Source organism: Bombina bombina, chromosome 2 (genome assembly GCF_027579735.1).
Source record: "Bombina bombina isolate aBomBom1 chromosome 2, aBomBom1.pri, whole genome shotgun sequence".
Taxonomy (NCBI): domain Eukaryota; kingdom Metazoa; phylum Chordata; class Amphibia; order Anura; family Bombinatoridae; genus Bombina; species Bombina bombina.
The window spans coordinates 466,605,988-466,623,297 of NC_069500.1; positions in this window are offsets into that span (position 1 = coordinate 466,605,988).

Genomic DNA, 17,310 nt, shown 5'->3' on the forward strand with positions numbered 1-17,310 from the left:
CTGGTAAGGTAAAAGAGCTTTGAACTTTAGTAATTTAGAATAGGGTAGGGCATTTTTTTTATTTTGGGGGGCTTTGTTATTTTATTAGGGGGCTTAGAGTAGGTGTAATTAGTTTAAAATTGTTGTAATATTTTTCTTATGTTTGTAAATATTTTTTTTTTTTTTGTATCTTATTTCTTTTTTATTTTTTGTACTTTAGCTAGTTTATTTAATTGTATTTAAATAACTAAAATAGCTATAATAGCTATAATATAATTATAATTTATATTGTAGCTATATTAGGATTTATTTTACAGGTAAGTATTTAGCTTTAAATTGGAATAATTTATTTAATAAGAGTTAATTAATTTTGTTAGATTTAAATTATATTTAACTTAGGGGGGTGTTAGTATTAGGGTTAGACTTAGCTTTAGGGGTTAATACATTTATTAGAATAGCGGCGAGATTCGGTCGGCAGATTAGGGGTTAATAATTGAAGTTAGGTGTCGGCGATGTTAGGGAGGGCAGATTAGGGGTTAATACTATTTATTATAGGGTTAGTGAGGCGGATTAGGGGTTAATAACTTTATTATAGTAGCGCTCAGGTCCGGTCGGCAGATTAGGGGTTAATAAGTGTAGGCAGGTGGAGGCGACGTTGTGGGGGGCAGATTAGGGGTTAATAAATATAATATAGGGGTCGGCGGTGTTAGGGGCAGCAGATTAGGGGTACATAGGGATAATGTAAGTAGCGGCGGTTTACGGAGCGGCAGATTAGGGGTTAATAATAATATGCAGGGGTCAGCGATAGCGGGGGCGGCAGATTAGGGGTTAATAAGTGTAAGGTTAGGGGTGTTTAGACTCGGGGTACATGTTAGAGTGTTAAGTGCAGACGTAGGAAGGGTTACCGCATAGCAAACAATGGGGCTGCGTTAGGAGCTGAACGCGGCTTTTTTGCAGGTGTTTGGTTTTTTTTCAGCTCAAACAGCCCCATTGTTTCCTATGGGGGAATCGTGCACGAGCACGTTTTTGAGGCTGGCCGCGTCCGTAAGCAACTCTGGTATCGAGAGTTGAAGCTGCGTTAAAAATGCTCTACGCTCCTTTTTTGGAGCCTAACGCAGCCTTTATGTGGACTCTCGATACCAGAGTTATTTTTATGGTGCGGCCAGAAAAAAGCCGGCGTTAGTTTTTCGGGTCGTTACCGACAAAACTCCAAATCTAGGCCTAAATGTCCCCAATTGCCCCCAAAATAAAGTCTTTTATTTTTTTAGGGGAAAAAAAAGTAGCACCTAACTCGTAATACCAACGCACATTTGCGTGGGCCGGTATTACAAAGTGGAGCGCAAATATTGCTTTAGCGATATTTTGCGCTCCACTTATAATCTGGCACTTAATATTTGCAATTTGTATTGGGTATTTAGTGGTGGAAGCCGCAGGTGGGCGTAGTCGATATTCCAATAACCAACTTACTTGATTGCTTTGCTTGAAAGTGTCCCTGGATTGTTTTTTCAAATGTTTTTCTGTTTAAAGGGATCTGAAATAAAAAAAAACTATATATATCATGATTCAGATAGAGCATGTGATTTTAAATAACTTTCTAGTTTACTTCTATTATACATTTTTGTTTGCTTTCTGGAAATCTTTTGTTGAAAAGCAGGGATGTAAGCTTAGGAGCCGGCCCATTTCTGGATCACTATATGGCAGCAGTTTTGCAAGAATGTTATCCATTTGCAAGAGCACTAAATGGCAGCACTATTTCCTGCCCTGTAGTGCACCAGACACCTACCTAAGTATTTCATTAACAAAGATTGTCATGGGAACAAAGCAAATCTGATTATAGAAGTAAATTGGAAACTTTTTTTTTAAATTCTATGCTCTGACAAAAGAAAAATTTTTGGTTTCATTTCCCTTTCATAAGCAGCGTCTTAAAGGCTTCACATCATAAGGCAAACGGTTTTGCTATGGCTCCTTATTTCTTGTAAGATTTTGCTAGTTCTGAATATTGTATCAGATTATGAAAGGAAGGTAAAATTAATTGTAAATAAATCAGTTTCTTTATACATAAAGTTTCCTATTAATCATCTGTTTATGTGCGTTGTATACGGTCAGGATTCTCTTTATCATTATTCTCTCTTGCTCCTAGGTTTGCTGCATATAAACTAAATTTGGCAGAAAGATGTAGGGTGGAGGGGGAGCCAACCAAAGGTTTCGGGAAAACATATTTACTCCAAAAATATGGTATAACCACCGTGAATATACGTATAAAAATGATTGTGTCTTATGTGCAAACATTTCCATATCATTTATGTAACATTATCATTTTTAAAGCAGGTTTTTTTTTTTTTTTTAAAACACCTTTTTGATAACGCGTAAAAATCTTGCTGCACATATTTGTAGGAAGCAGTAAAATTTAAGTCAATTGTACTAATGAAATATAATCCGCAGACGTTATTCTCACAATTTCATTTTATTATTAAAGGGCCATTATAGTGGTAAAATGACTGCTCCAAAAGGACATTTTATCAATAGCGACTCTGCAACTTTATGTTTTTGCACAAAGAGATATGCAGGTCCCAAGCAGTAATTGCTTTTGAGCCACTCAACAGCTCTAGTCAGACAGCTGGGTCAGAGCCAGCAGGGGATAAAATCACTGTGGAGCTAACACCACACAAAAAGGGATCCTATTTTTGCACTCATATTACAAATTGAAAGAAAAAAGTTTACCGTCAAGCGAAAGCCTCAGATGTGCTACGATCTGGAAGTCTGATCTATCAGCAGCGCTAAATCCCTCTCTCCGTAGACTTTTATAGCATGCACTATAAAAACCATGTTCTGTTTTTTAATGTGTATACTATGCTAAATATTTTACATTCCAATTATCTTCACTTAGAAGAAAACGTTCTTTGTATTTCTAAATATAAATACTGTATATACTGTATATATATAATATCTATGGGGAGGAAAAGTTAACGCGGTCGCTATATATGAAGTCTTAAATGTAGCTCTCATCAGGTTTTGCTTGTGCGCAAACTTTTTACTTTCCACTTTTAATATGCTTTCTAATCCGCCTGTGTTTAAAGCTTACTTCTGGCGAAGTTTGCACGCCAGTTAAAAAAAAAATTCACTCACCAATCTTGCCCAATGTGTGTAAGTATATATGTGTATATATACAGTATGTACAGGTATGTACTGTATGTATGTGTACACATATCTACATATATACACATAAGTAATCAGCTTTAGTTTCTTAATTATGCTGCATGATTATTTATGCAAAATGTGTTTTATTTAGCATGGACAGTATTTCTTCCAACTAGTTAGTATTGTTCCCAAGAAAAATGTGAGCAGATGCTGTCTTCCTACTATCAAGTTAAAGCGTTCTTTTATTCAGATCTGCTTGCGTAAGTGGAACAGTTATTAAAATAAATGCAAGCACCTTTGTTGCCATATTTTGGGTATTTGAGCATTATCCTATTAAAATCACTGTTTTGATTGATGTAAAGATAACAGGCATGTTTACATTGCTATTTTTTCTTATCTACCATAATGCCAACTATTACTTAATTAGACTACATAGTGGTGAAAAGCTTCTTGCTAATTTTGGCATCAAATCTATGTGGATTTTTTGATAGTAATATAATAAATAAAGGTAACATTTTCAATATAATACAATAATATTTAACCCTAACTTAGCTATGCATATAGTTAGTATAACAAGTAAAATTGGTATGTTATCCAAAAACCTTTTTGCACTTAAATACTCATCTGAGGCACCTAAACTATCTGGTATTATAGAGAAGCAGTCCCTAATCCCAACAATGTTCTTGTAATCCTCTGATACATTTTAATCCCATTACATTTTCCATGTGGCTATTTTGAGCCAGGCCTTGCGAAGAGCAGATGTTGCTTAATTAACAATCCTACTGCCAAAAACTTTGTTCGTTAATGAGAAAAAATGGACTGAAATGCTCATTTAATTTTACAGCTTTATTATTGTTTTTAACAGCAGAGATCTCCTAGATGGGTTTTGTAAGATGTTAAAATGGTTAATTTAATATGAAAACTAAATGGTTTAATTTTATTTTTACCACTTAAATAGTAATGTATATAATTTTATTCCTAATATATAGACATAATGGTCTGACTTACTTTATTCATTTTGTAGATCAATCACATTTGCCTAGATTACAAGTCTTGCGTTAGCCTTAAAAAGCAGCGTTGAGGGGCGGAGCCAACAGCCGAGGAAAATGGACGTGTTTTGTTAGAGCTCCAGGAACATATAGCAAGCACGCTAGAATTTTATGGTTGCTGGTAAAAATAACTCATGGAGTACTAATGTCTTTTGACCCTTAGAAGGCTCCTAGGTCATCTGGTGCATTATTTGTGACACTAATCTTGAGAAGGAGCTATGATCTTAAAGCCTACAAAACTGAATGATAGGGAACTGTCAGGGGCCAAGATGGCCACGTAACTCTGTGCATGAGGCCAAAATTGTCCTTCAAATTAGATGGGTCATCGTCAATTTGGCACTGGCACACACTGCTAGCACGCCTAACGGTCTATCAGCATTGAGTGGAACCATCGTTTCTGGAGATCCGACACATGAACACCTGAATGAGAGGGCTAATGGGTCCAGTCATGGAGCGTGGAACCCAGGGGGCTCAGTGGAGGTGGCGGACTCACAGAGACATGTGGGGTGTGTATTGGTACATCGGGCGGTTAACCTGTGATCAGCACTAAAGATGAGGAAGGGGGCCGCAGAGGAACTGGGGCTGAGTTGGGAGACATTGCTGTGCGGCGCTCAATTTCCCTTGATCACCACATGTGGGCATACACCGAGCGCAGTGAACTATGCAAAGGGGATAAAATATTGTTGACTTCTACAACGACGGTCCCTGCTACCTCTGAGGGGTCTGGTCTTTGTTTTTTTTTGTTGTCCGCTTATATTGCGGTTCCTGAACTAGCTACACGGCCTGCCTGCAACAACTGTGCGCCTATGCAGATACAGTAAACAACCCTGCAGGAGCTTCTGAAGGGCAGATTGTACGATACCGGCATCCAGGAACGGAAATATTGGAACCAGCGTGACAACAGGTAACTGCTATTTCTGGGGATCAGAGCCTATACTAAATATATCTAAAAATGGAACGACGCCATTGCCCCTTACTACACGCCCTAGGCTGGCAGCCGGCATTAGTAAATACAGCAAGCTGCAGAAGCGCTACGCAGTGGCGTCCTGACTACTGGCCCTACATCGGGCATATTAACTTAGGGATAGCTCTCTGAATCCCGCTCTACAAGCTTTCAGAAGAGTAAGGGACCGGACACATGTAATCAGGTTTTGAGGACTTTAACAGATCTTTCCCTTGACATACACAAGAGCCCCTGCCGCATAGCTCATGTCCTAAGGCTTTAAGACACCATACATCGCCACAAAATCTCCCCTGGGTGTTGAGGGGCGATGATTGAGCAGGAATCATGGAGGATACATGCCATACTATGCAGAGTCTACTGAAGGTCCTCGAGAAACAGCTGCTTTTAACACGTTAGTGATATACCTCTGACACATATCAGTCTATTCACATGTGAATGTTCTTACAGGGACATATCTGGAATGCTTGATGAGTGTCTGACCAATGGTATGGGATTTTTTTCTAAGGGTCCCTTCTGTATTGTGCTTTTGTCGATCCCTCCATAAATTCCAGGGGTGATATAGACAGATCTCTGGCCTTGGGACTGTGTTAATATCAGACTGATCCTTGTCCTAACATATTGTTCTCATATAGTTATCACATTAGCCCTATTTTAGTAATGTGTCTAGAGATATGATAAATGCCTCTAATTCCTACCTATTGCTATCTACATGTCTCCTTGGGTCTTCATACCACTAAATCGTTGGTTAACTCCCATGAAGTTGGTTCTTTGTATAGTGGTAGGTATTTTTTCTCTTCATGGTCAATTTTCCCCATTGCCCTAACAACTCACAGGTGACTCTAAATTTGGCTTCACAGATTATTGTGCTCAGCAACAGCTGTACTCAAGCTTAGAGAAGGTCTCTGAACAAGAGAGCTCTAATTATACCAATTGTTTTCTAGGTGTTCTGTTTGCCATGTTGATATATGGGTAGAATTTTATGTACTGACAATCGTGTATGCTCCGCGGTTGAGGTCATAGTCCTTTCTGTTTGGTACTGCGTATGCTGGGCATTGTTTGTGCTTGGTGCTGTGTGTGCTGGGTACTGTGTGGGCTGGGTGCTGAGTGTGCTGGGTGCTGAGTGTGCTGGGTGCTGAGTGTGCTGGGTGCTGTGTGTGCTGGGTGCTGTCTGTGCTGGGTGCTGTCTGTGCTGGGTGCTGTCTGTGCTGGGTGCTGTGTGTGCTGTGCTAGGTTCACTGTGTGCTAGGTACTGCGTGTGCTAGGAAAGGCGGGTGCCGGGTTCGGCGTGTGCTAGGTACGGTGTGAGCTAGGTATGGTGGGTGCTAGGTACAGTGTGTGCTGGGCACTGTGTGTGCTGGACACTACGTGTGTAGTGTGTGCTGGGCATTGTGTGTACTAGGTACAATGTGTGCTGGGCACTGTGTGTGCTGGGCACTGCGTGTGCTGGGCACTGCGTGTGCTGGGTACTGTGTGTGTTGGGTACTTTGTGTGTTGGGTACTTTGTGTGCAGTATGTGTTGGGCACTGTGTGTGTTAGATACAATGTGTGCTAGGTTCAATGTGCGCTAGGTACTGCGTGTGCTAGGCAGGGGGGGGGGTGCCGGGTACTATGTGTGCTAGGTACAGTGTGAGCTAGGTACTATGAGCACTGAGTACTATGTGTGCTAGGTACTGTATGTGCTAAGTACAATGGGTGCCAGGTACGATGTGTGCTAGGTACAGCGAGTACTGGATACAACGTGCGTTAGGTACAATGTGTGCTAGGTTCAATGTGTGCTAGGTACTGCGTGTGCTAGGCAAGGGGGGTGCCGGGTACGGCGTGTGCTAGGTATAATGTGAGCTAGGTACTATGTGTGATAGGTACTATGTGTGCTAGGTACTACGTGTGCTAGGTACTACGTGTGCTAAGTACTATGTGTGCTAGGTACTATGTGTGCTAGGTACAATGTGTGCTAGGTACGATGTGTGCTAGGTACAGCGTGTTCTGGATGCAGCGTGCGTTAGGTACAATGTGTGCTAGTTTCAATGTGTGCTAGGTACTGCGTGTGCTAGGCAAGGGGGGTGCCAGGTACGGCGTGTGCTTGGTACAATGTGAGCTAGGTACTATGTGTGCTAGGTATAATGTGTGCTAGGTACAATGTGTGCTAGGTACAGCGTGTACTGGATGCAGCGTGCGTTAGGTACAATGTGTGCTAGGTTCAATGTGTGCTAGGTACTGCGTGTGCTAGGCAAGGGGGGGTGCCAGGTACGGCGTGTGCTAGGTACAATGTGAGCTAGGTACTATGTGTGCTAGGTATAATGTGTGCTAGGTACAATGTGTGCTAGGTACAATGTGTGCTAGGTACAATGTGTGCTAGGTACAGCGTGTACTGGATGCAGCGTGCGTTAGGTACAATGTGTGCTAGGTACTGCGTGTGCTAGACAAGGTGGGTGCCGGGTACTATGTGTGCTAGGTACTATGTGTGCTAGGTACGATGTGTGCTAGGTACGATGGGTGCTAGGTACGATGTGTGCTAGGTACGATGTGTGCTAGGTACAATGTGTGCTAGGTACAATGTGTGCTAGGTACAATGTGTGCTAGGTACAGTGTGTGCTAGGTACTGGGTACTATGTGTGCTAGGTTCACTGTGTTCTAGGTACTGCACGTGCTAGGCAAGGTGGATGTCGGGTACGGCGTGTGCTAGGTACGGTGTGAGCTAGGTACAATGGGTTCTAGGTATCATGTGTGCTAGGTACCATGTGTGCTAGGTGCCATGTGTGCTAGGTACCATGTGTGCTAGGTACAGTGTGTGCTAGGTACAGTGTGTGCTAGGTACAATGTGTGCTAGGTACAATGTGTGCTAGGTACAATGTGTGCTAGGTACCATGTGTGCTAGGTACCATGTGTGCTAGGTACCATGTGTGTTAGGTACCATGTGTGCTAGGTACCATGTGTGCTAGGTACCATGTGTGCTAGGTACAATGTGTGCTAGGTACAATGTGTGCTAGGTACAATGTGTGCTAAGCATAGCGTGTGCTGGATACAGCATATGTTAGTTACATTGAGTGCTAGGTGCAATGAGTGTTAGGTACGGTGCGTGCTGGGTACAGTGTGTGCTGAGTACAGTGTGTGTTAGGTACAATATGTGTTAAGTACAGTGTGTGCTAGGTATATTGTGTGCTGGGAATTGTGTGTGCTGGGTATGGCTTGTGTTGAGTACAGCGTGTGCTGGGTACAATGCGTGTTGGGTATGGTGTGTGCTAGTTGTAATGAGGACTAGGTGCAGTGGGTGCTAGGCACAATGAGGGTTAGGTACAGAGTGTACTAGATACAATATGCATCTTACTTGTCCCTGGAATTCTTTGTTACCTACACTTCAAGACGTTGGCAGACCCCCCCCCCCCTTATTTCTAGAGCCCATACTAGGGTTCCACCTTGGTGAATTATTTTCACCACATATCCCTGCAATTTACTTATGATATATCAATGTTTGAACAGCTATTGCAATTGGACCTGCGTGTTCGATCCTTTTGTTTGTGTATGTTTGAACAGGGGTCCTGTGTGTCCCCAAGTGTTACCTTTCCCTGCAATTTATCTACGATATATCAATGTTTGAACAGCTATTGCAACCGGACCTGCGTGTCCGATCCTTTTGTTTGTGTATGTTAGATCAGGGGTCCTGCGTGTCCCCAAATGTTACCTCTTATTCTAAAACCGAATAAAAATTAATTAAAAAAAAACAAAACAAAAACATGTAATAACAATTAATAAAACCATCAGAATAGCCATCATTTAAAAAAAAAAAAAAAAAAAAAAGCAGCGTTGAGGGGTCCCAACGCTGCTTTTTAACGCCCGCTGGTATTACGAGTCTGGCAGGTACAGGTGTACTGCTCACTTTTTTCCGCGATTTTCGCATACCGCAAATCCCCTTACGTCAATTGCGTATCCTATCTTTTTTTTTTTTTTTTTTTTTTTAAATTAAAGACAGCTTTATTAAGGTATTAGAGAAAATTTACATACAATGCATAATACATGTTTTTCAGTGAGATAGAAAATAACAAAAAAAAAAATCCTCCGTTTCTGGGATGCACTACATGTAAATATTGGGTACCGCTGTCATTTTAACAATGGAAAGTACATCATAACATAACAAACAACAAATAACAACAACAATAACAATAACAGTGTCGGAATTTTAACTCTCGCAATTTATCTGCTTGAAACTTATAATTGGGCCCCAGGTAGAGTCTGTGAGCCTGGGTTCTAGAATTCACATATTCCTTCCACATCATCTTCATTTGGGCATATGTGTCTAATCTCTTATTGGTTAAATAAGTGTATTCCTCAAGTTCTAGGATCTGATTAAAAGTGTTTAACCACTTTGCAATATTCGGTACTAGTCTGCTCTTCCAACTCCCCACCACCAGTTTTTTAATGCTATTACTACCTATAAAGATTAAATTCCTTTTGTCTTTGGGAATCTTATGTGGTGTGATATTGAATAACCATATAAGTGGGTCTGTTGGTAATGTAATTTCCACCATCTTTGACATTTCTCGAGCTATCTCTTCCCAGACTTTTTCTATAAGGGGGCAGGTCCACCATATGTGTGACATGGTGCCCAGATGTTCCCCACATCTCCAGCAAAGTTTGCTACTTTTAGGAAAAAGTTTGTGAATTCTAACGGGTGTGAGATACCACCTCTGAATTAATTTAAGGTTCATCTCAATCAGCCTACTAGAAGCAGATTCCTTAGTTACTGCCGAAAATATCTGTGATCTGACTTTATGTGACAAATCTATTTCAAGTTCATTTTCCCAGCTGTCTATGTAATGCAGTGTAGTTGTTGAGGATTGTAAAATGGAATAGGTAAGAGAGAGGGTTCTTCTAATGGGTGAGGTAGAGTTGCATAGAGCCTCAAACGGGGTAAGTGTGCGTAGAAGATTATTCCTCTCCTTATGTTTGTAGATGTAATAATGGCATTGCCTTAAAGTATACCAATTGTTGAATATAGGAAACCCTGCCTCCGTCAGTTCTGTACTTGTATAGAGGTGATGTTCGTTACCCAAGTGTGCCATCAAAATTACTCTTTTATTCTGCATGGTAAGGGATTGTCTGAACAGACCAGCCCCTGGTGCAAAGTCTACATTATCTGTAAGAGGAGTCAGCGGTGAAAACCTGGATGATATGTGTGGGTATTCAATCAGGATCCTGTCCCATGTTTTAAAAGTTTCTAAAATGGGTGTATTTTGGGAAATCTTATCTGAGAATGTCGACCGCCTCTGCCAGCACAGTGTTCCCAGGTGTCTCTGTTCTGTAAGGTCATGTTCCAGCCTAACCCATGCCTTATGCTCGTAATTTGTGAACCAATCTACCACCCTTTGTAAGAAGACAGCCTGACTATATTTCTTTAGATTAGGGACTCCCAACCCACCATTTTTGATATGAATACACATAAGTTTTTTATTTATTCTCGCTTTTCTTCTGTCCCATATGTAGTCAAATATTACATTTTGAAGGTTAGTTAGGAAATTCAAGGGAAGGGGAATGGGCACCGTCTGGAGCACATATAGTATACGTGGCAGGACGTTCATTTTTATGGTATTAATTCTACCTAACCAGGTTATATGTCGGGAGCGCCACGAGGACATGTCTGCTACTAGAGCTCTCTGTAGAGTTTTGTAATTTAACGCGAACATCTCCTGGACGGACGAAGCTAGTTTGATCCCTAAATATTTTAAGCTATTTTTCTGAGTTCGGAACGGACAAATTTCTTGTATCAACTCCAGAAGGTGCCCCTCACATTGTAAAGGTAACATTTCGGATTTGCTTTTATTAATCATAAAATTGGATGCCATATGGAAATTATCTAATTCTTCTAGCAGTTGGGGAATCGACTCGACCGGGGAGGTTAAAAAGAATAAAACATTGTCTGCATATAATAAGGTTTTATGTTCACTTTCTGCTATATTGATGCCTAAAATGTCTGGGTTTAATCTAATTTTTGCCGCCAGTGCCTCTACAACGCATGCAAACAGCAGGGGTGACAGAGGGCACCCTTGTCTAGTCCCGTTAGAAATAGGTAGGACCCCCGAGAAAATGCCGTTCACTCTAATTTTGGCTGTAGGGGAAGTGTACAGGGCCATCACTTTCGATATAAAGGCGTCACATACTCCAAATTTCTGGAGAACCTTTCTTAGAAAAAGCCAGCTGACGCGGTCGAAAGCTTTCTCCGCGTCAGTGGAGACCACTACTGTTGGGAGTTTATTATTTTGAACATAATTGATGAGGTGTATAGCCCTGACTGTGTTATCCTTTGCCTCTCGAGCTTGAATAAAACCCACTTGGTCATTACAGATAATTGAAGTCAAAACTAATCCTAACCTATTTGCTAAAATCTTTGAGTATATTTTCAGATCAGTATTCAGCAGCGAGATTGGGCGAAAGTTCTCGGGTCTATCTGGTGGTTTGCCCTGTTTTGGGATTACCGTAATATATGCTTCTAGATTCCTCTCAGGAAATGGTACCTTCTCTGTGATATCATTGAATAGGGACATCATGTGCGGGATCAATATGTCTCTAAACTTCTTAAAATAAGTGTTGGTATAGCCATCAGGCCCTGGGGCTTTGTTTGTTGGGAGTTGGGTGATTACCTCTTTAATCTCTCCGAAAGTTATCGGAGCTTTGAGGGTTTTATTCTGATCCTCTGTTAGTCGTGGCAAAGGGATATTATTCAAATAGTCCTGTATGTATCTCTCCTGGTCAGCTGGGTTGTCAAAGTCACTGTCTATATTGTACAACTGTTCATAGTAAGCCCTAAAGGTTTCTGCTATTTGTTCTGAGGTATGCACTTCCTTATTGTGACTATTGTTAAGTGTCAGAATGTAATTCCTGTTAATTTTCCTTTTTAATTTCCTGGCTAAAATTGAACCACATTTATTGTCTCCCTCGTAATATTTTTGTCGCAGTCTGAGCGCCTGTCTTCTACATTCCTTCCCCATAAGTGAATTAATCTTATCCCTACATTCTGTTAAATTCTGCTGTAGAGCTGTCTGAAGCATTTGTCTCCCTTTGTTTTTCCAAGGTCTCTAGCTGCTGCAATAAATCGTTGAGGGCCCTATTTGCTTGTTTGGTTTGGTGGGATTGGATACTTATGAGTTCGCCCCGTATTACTGTCTTATGGGCCTCCCATACCGTTCTAATGTCTGTCTTAGGGGTGGTGGCCATATTAATATTAAAATATTCCTTCAATGTGTTTTCTATTCATTGGAAAGAGATTGGGTCCTCTAAAACCCCCTCCTCGAGTCTCCAAGCGAACTGTCTACGGGGAATGTGCGGCCAATGAAACTCACGACTAATTACGGAATGATCAGACCAATAATTTGGGAGAATTCTTAACCTCTTGACCCTTGTTAAGTTAGTGACATCCACCATAATATAGTCAATCCGCGAGTGTCTCTGGTGAGGATTAGAAAAAAAAGTGTATTCTTTCCTGTCTGGGTATAACACTCTCCAAGCATCGTGCAGAGCTAGGTCCCTCAGGTGTGATTTGACAGAGTTAATCACATGATGCGGGTGTCAAGTATCACCTTCTCACTTCAGTGACCTTGCCTTACACTGTGCCTTTAAGACCTGCACATTTCCTAATCCTCTCCCTATATAAGGCTCCTCCTTATTACAGCATATTGCTTAGTATTGCAGTTTCCTATTCTGACTGTTCTCTGAGCCTATTGCACCAGTGTGAACGCTGTTCATATCATCCTGTTGCCAATACCTACTACCGCAGTCTATATCCTTTTTATTGTTGCCTATTATTTGCTGACCTTAAGGACTCTGAGTAACCTTACCTTGCAACCTTAGCCTGCTACGTCTCCTGCTCTGCTAACCGGGACTTTGTTTTTTCCTGTGAGCCTTCTGCTCTCCCTATCTACCTTCCTGCAGCTCTCACTACCGGAACGCGGTGACGTCATCGCCGGCTGCGACTCTCTACCTCTGGCACCCGGCCTGAAGCCTGTTTGCTCCCTGGATTTTGCGCTTCTCACTTTACTCTCCTGCTGGGTAAGCCTGGTTCTCTGGATCTCCTCTGGGCCAGTATTATTACTTATACCGCAGCAAGTCTCTTTCTCCCTCATACCTGTATATTGAGTTTTCACGCTGTTAAACCTTCACCTAATTTATGCTGGTCTCTGACCTCTCTCTGGGCTATCTCCTGTGATTCTAATATATTTGTACTTACCCTGTTTTTGTTCATATTACTCTTTACCTCAGGATAGTCAGCATTTACCCCTGCTGCTTATTTTTTATTCACAGTGTTATGCCTGACACATGTGGCAGCCATAGGGTGTAACTGCTAACTGCACCTGTATATTAAACATTGCATGGAGTGATTATTTGTATTACATTGTTGCGCAGGTATTCCATATGTTCTTTCAACTATCACATATGCAAAACAATCTATATTTTATATGACTTCCTAGCAGTTGTGATCCTTAATCCTCTATGTTACATATATATATTAAGATCTAGTTATCAGTAAACCTGACATATAATACTAAGCCTTACCAATGGATCCAGCTGGGATGAACACTCATCTACAGAACCTTACACAGAGGGTTGATTTGCTCACTGATGCTCTAAATTCCCTAAAGGTCGAAAACGACACTTTGAAATCATACATCAGGGATGTTGTGGATAAAAGGGTGCCCATATGTGAACCGCAGGTTAGCACCCCAGAGAAGTTTAGTGGTGACAGGTCTCAATACAGAGACTTTAAGAATGCCTGTCTCCTCTTATTTTCTCTGAAACCTCATACTTACCCAAATGACAGAGCACGAGTACTCACAGTTATCTCCTATCTAAGGGGTGAGCCACGCACCTGGGCTAACTCCTATTTTGAAAATAATGATGAGATACTAAATTCATTGGAGAATTTCTTTACTGCTATGGGACAGCTGTATGAGGACCCATACAAGCAAATTACCGCAGAGAACGCAATGAGAAGCCTTAAACAAAAAAAAAGATTAGTTGAAGACTATATCACTGAGTTTAAAAGATGGGCCAAGGACACACAGTGGAACAATCTGTCACTAAGAAACGAGTTTAGGTTGGGACTCTCAGAAGGCATAAAAGATGAGCTCTCACGTTCTGAGTTACCCCAGACTCTTGAGGAATTAATGACACTTAGCATTACCATTGATAGGCGTCTCAGGGAGAGACAACAGGAGCGCTCCTATCATGATAATTTCCCTAAAAAACATAATATTCCTCCTGTGAGCAAGTCCACACCCGAACCTATGGATATAGGCTTCATCAAAGGCCCACTCTCACCTGAGGAAAAGAACAGGAGAAGGTCTAACAACTTATGCTTGTATTGCGCTTCTGAGACTCATACCGTTAAAGATTGTCCTTCCCTGCAGAAACAAAATAAGGGTAAGACTTCCATTCAACCTTTTTGTTGTACCACTCAGCATTTGCCTACTCCTTACTTACACCTCTCTCTTCTTTTACAGTGGGATTCTCACCGGGTCATGGCTTCCGCGATCATTGATTCGGGAGCCACAGCATCATATATAGATAGTGTGTTTACCCATATAAATAAAATACCTATAGTCAAAAAGAAGTCTCCTGTTTTATTAAGGGGAATTGATGGTAATCCTATCCCAAATGGTCCTGTGGAATATCAGACCATTCCTTTACTTGTCTCTTCCACTGATCATCATAGGGAATATATAACATTTGATATCATCCCTTCACCTATTTCACCTATTGTTCTAGGTATAAACTGGCTCCATTCTCATAATCCCCAAATAGATTGGTCCAGTCTGACTCTTACTTTTAATTCAAAATTCTGTCTCTCTACTTGTTTTCCTGCTACTGTTTTACAGACATCTGAACTTCCTTACGTTCTCCAGCTTCCTGATGTTTACCAGGACTTTGCTGATGTTTTTAGTAAAGTAGAATCAGAAAATTTACCACCTCATAGAAAGTATGATTGTCCGATAGAGATCATACCAGGATCCGAAATCCCTACAGGACATATCTATCCACTTTCCAATCCAGAACTCACACATCTAAAGTGTTACTTAGATGAAAACCTCAAAAGAGGTTTCATCCGCCCCTCTACTTCACCCGCTAGTGCAGGAATTTTTTTCGTAAAAAATAAGGATGGTTCACTTAGACCCATTGTCGATTATCGACAATTAAACAAGATCACAATTAAAAACCGTTACCCCTTACCTCTTATACCCGAGTTGATAGAGAGATTGGAGGGAGCAGTGTTTTTTACCAAATTGGATTTAAGGGGTGCCTACAACCTCATTCGTATTAGAGCTGGGGATGAGTGGCTCACGGCATTCCGAACACGCTATGGTTTGTTCGAGTATGTCGTTATGCCTTTCGGGTTATGTAATGCGCCCGCAACCTTTCAGCACCTCATCAACGACATTTTCAGAGACATATTAGATGTCTTCGTCGTCATATATCTTGATGATATTCTAATTTACTCCAAGACATACGAACAACACATATCACATGTCAGACAAGTACTATCTAGACTTAGGGGTAACCACCTATTTGCCAAGGCTGAAAAATGTCTCTTTAACACTCAGCGTATATCCTTCTAGGGTTACGAAATTTCCCCCACTGGTATTTCTATGGAGGACAAAAAGGTTGAAGCAGTCTTGAATTGGCCCATACCCAAAACCATACGGCAGGTCCAATCCTTTCTCGGTTTTGCGAATTTTTACCGCAAATGTATTAAAAACTTCTCTAAGATAGCTCAACCCCTCACTTCCCTCACTAAAGGTAACACACCATTTAAGTGGACTCATGATGCCCAGTCTGCCTTTGACTTGTTCAAACAAATGTTCACTTCTGCTCCGATACTCCGTTTCCCTGACTCTAATTTGCAGTTTGTTTTGGAGGTTGATGCTTCCAACCATGCTATCGGTGCAGTCCTCTCACAAAGAGAGAGTTTAACAAAACCACTCCATCCTGTCGCCTTTTACTCAAGGACTCTAAATTCTGCCGAACAAAATTACCCTATAGGTGACAAAGAACTTTTAGCCATCAAACTTTCTTTAGAACATTGGCGACACCTCCTCGAAGGAACTTCGATACCAACTCTCATATACACGGATCATAGAAATCTCCAGTATTTGAAATCTACTAGAACGTTGTCAGCTAGACAGGTACGCTGGAATCTTTTTTTTTCTCGCTTTAATTTCCTGATCACTTATCGTTCAGCAGGTAAGAACCAAAAGGCAGATGCGCTCTCAAGAATCAGTAATCATTCTACATCTCCACCAACAGTTCGCTCAGTGATACCAGAAGAGAATTTCATTTCTTTCGCAGCTGATATCTCTCCCATTCTAAAAAGGGAACAAACTAAAGATCTAACGAAACCTACAGAACTTCTCCAAATCAACGCACAAGGGTTATATTCTCATGATACTAAAGTATACGTTCCACCTACTCTCAGACCCTCGTTTCTCCGATCTGTTCATGACTCTCTTCTAGCTGGCCATTCAGGTCTTCATAAGACTCTAGAACTGGCAAAAAGAAATCACTGGTGGCCAACTATTTCATCTGATGTTAAGAACTATGTGTACTCCTGTCCTACCTGTACCATTTCCAAAAAAGATAAACAAGCTCCTTATGGTCTCCTACTACCTTTACCTACACCAAAGAAGCCTTGGTCTGAGATCGCTTTAGATTTCATCGTGGCTCTCCCCCTATCTTCTAAGAACAATACTATTCTAGTTGTTGTAGACCTCTTCACAAAGATGTGTCATTTCATCCCCTACTCCAAACTCCCTACTGCATTGGAGACCGTACAACTACTTATCAAACACGTTATTAAATTGCATGGCTTACCCATCTCCATACTAAGTGATAGAGGGACCCAATTCTCTAGTAAACTTTGGTACCAATTTTGCAAGACTTTCTCTGTTGAAAGGAAATTGACTACTGCTTACCACCCTCAATGTAACGGCCAGACCGAGAGATGCAATCAGTGGCTGGAACAATTTCTAAGACTGTACTGCTCCACCGATCAAACTTCTTGGTCTGACTACCTCCCCTATGCTGAATTTTGCTATAACAACACCATCCATTCCACTACTGGAATTACTCCATTTTTTGCGAATTATGGATTCCATCCAGTTTTTCATCTCTTTGAACCATCCAACATTTCTTCGCCCA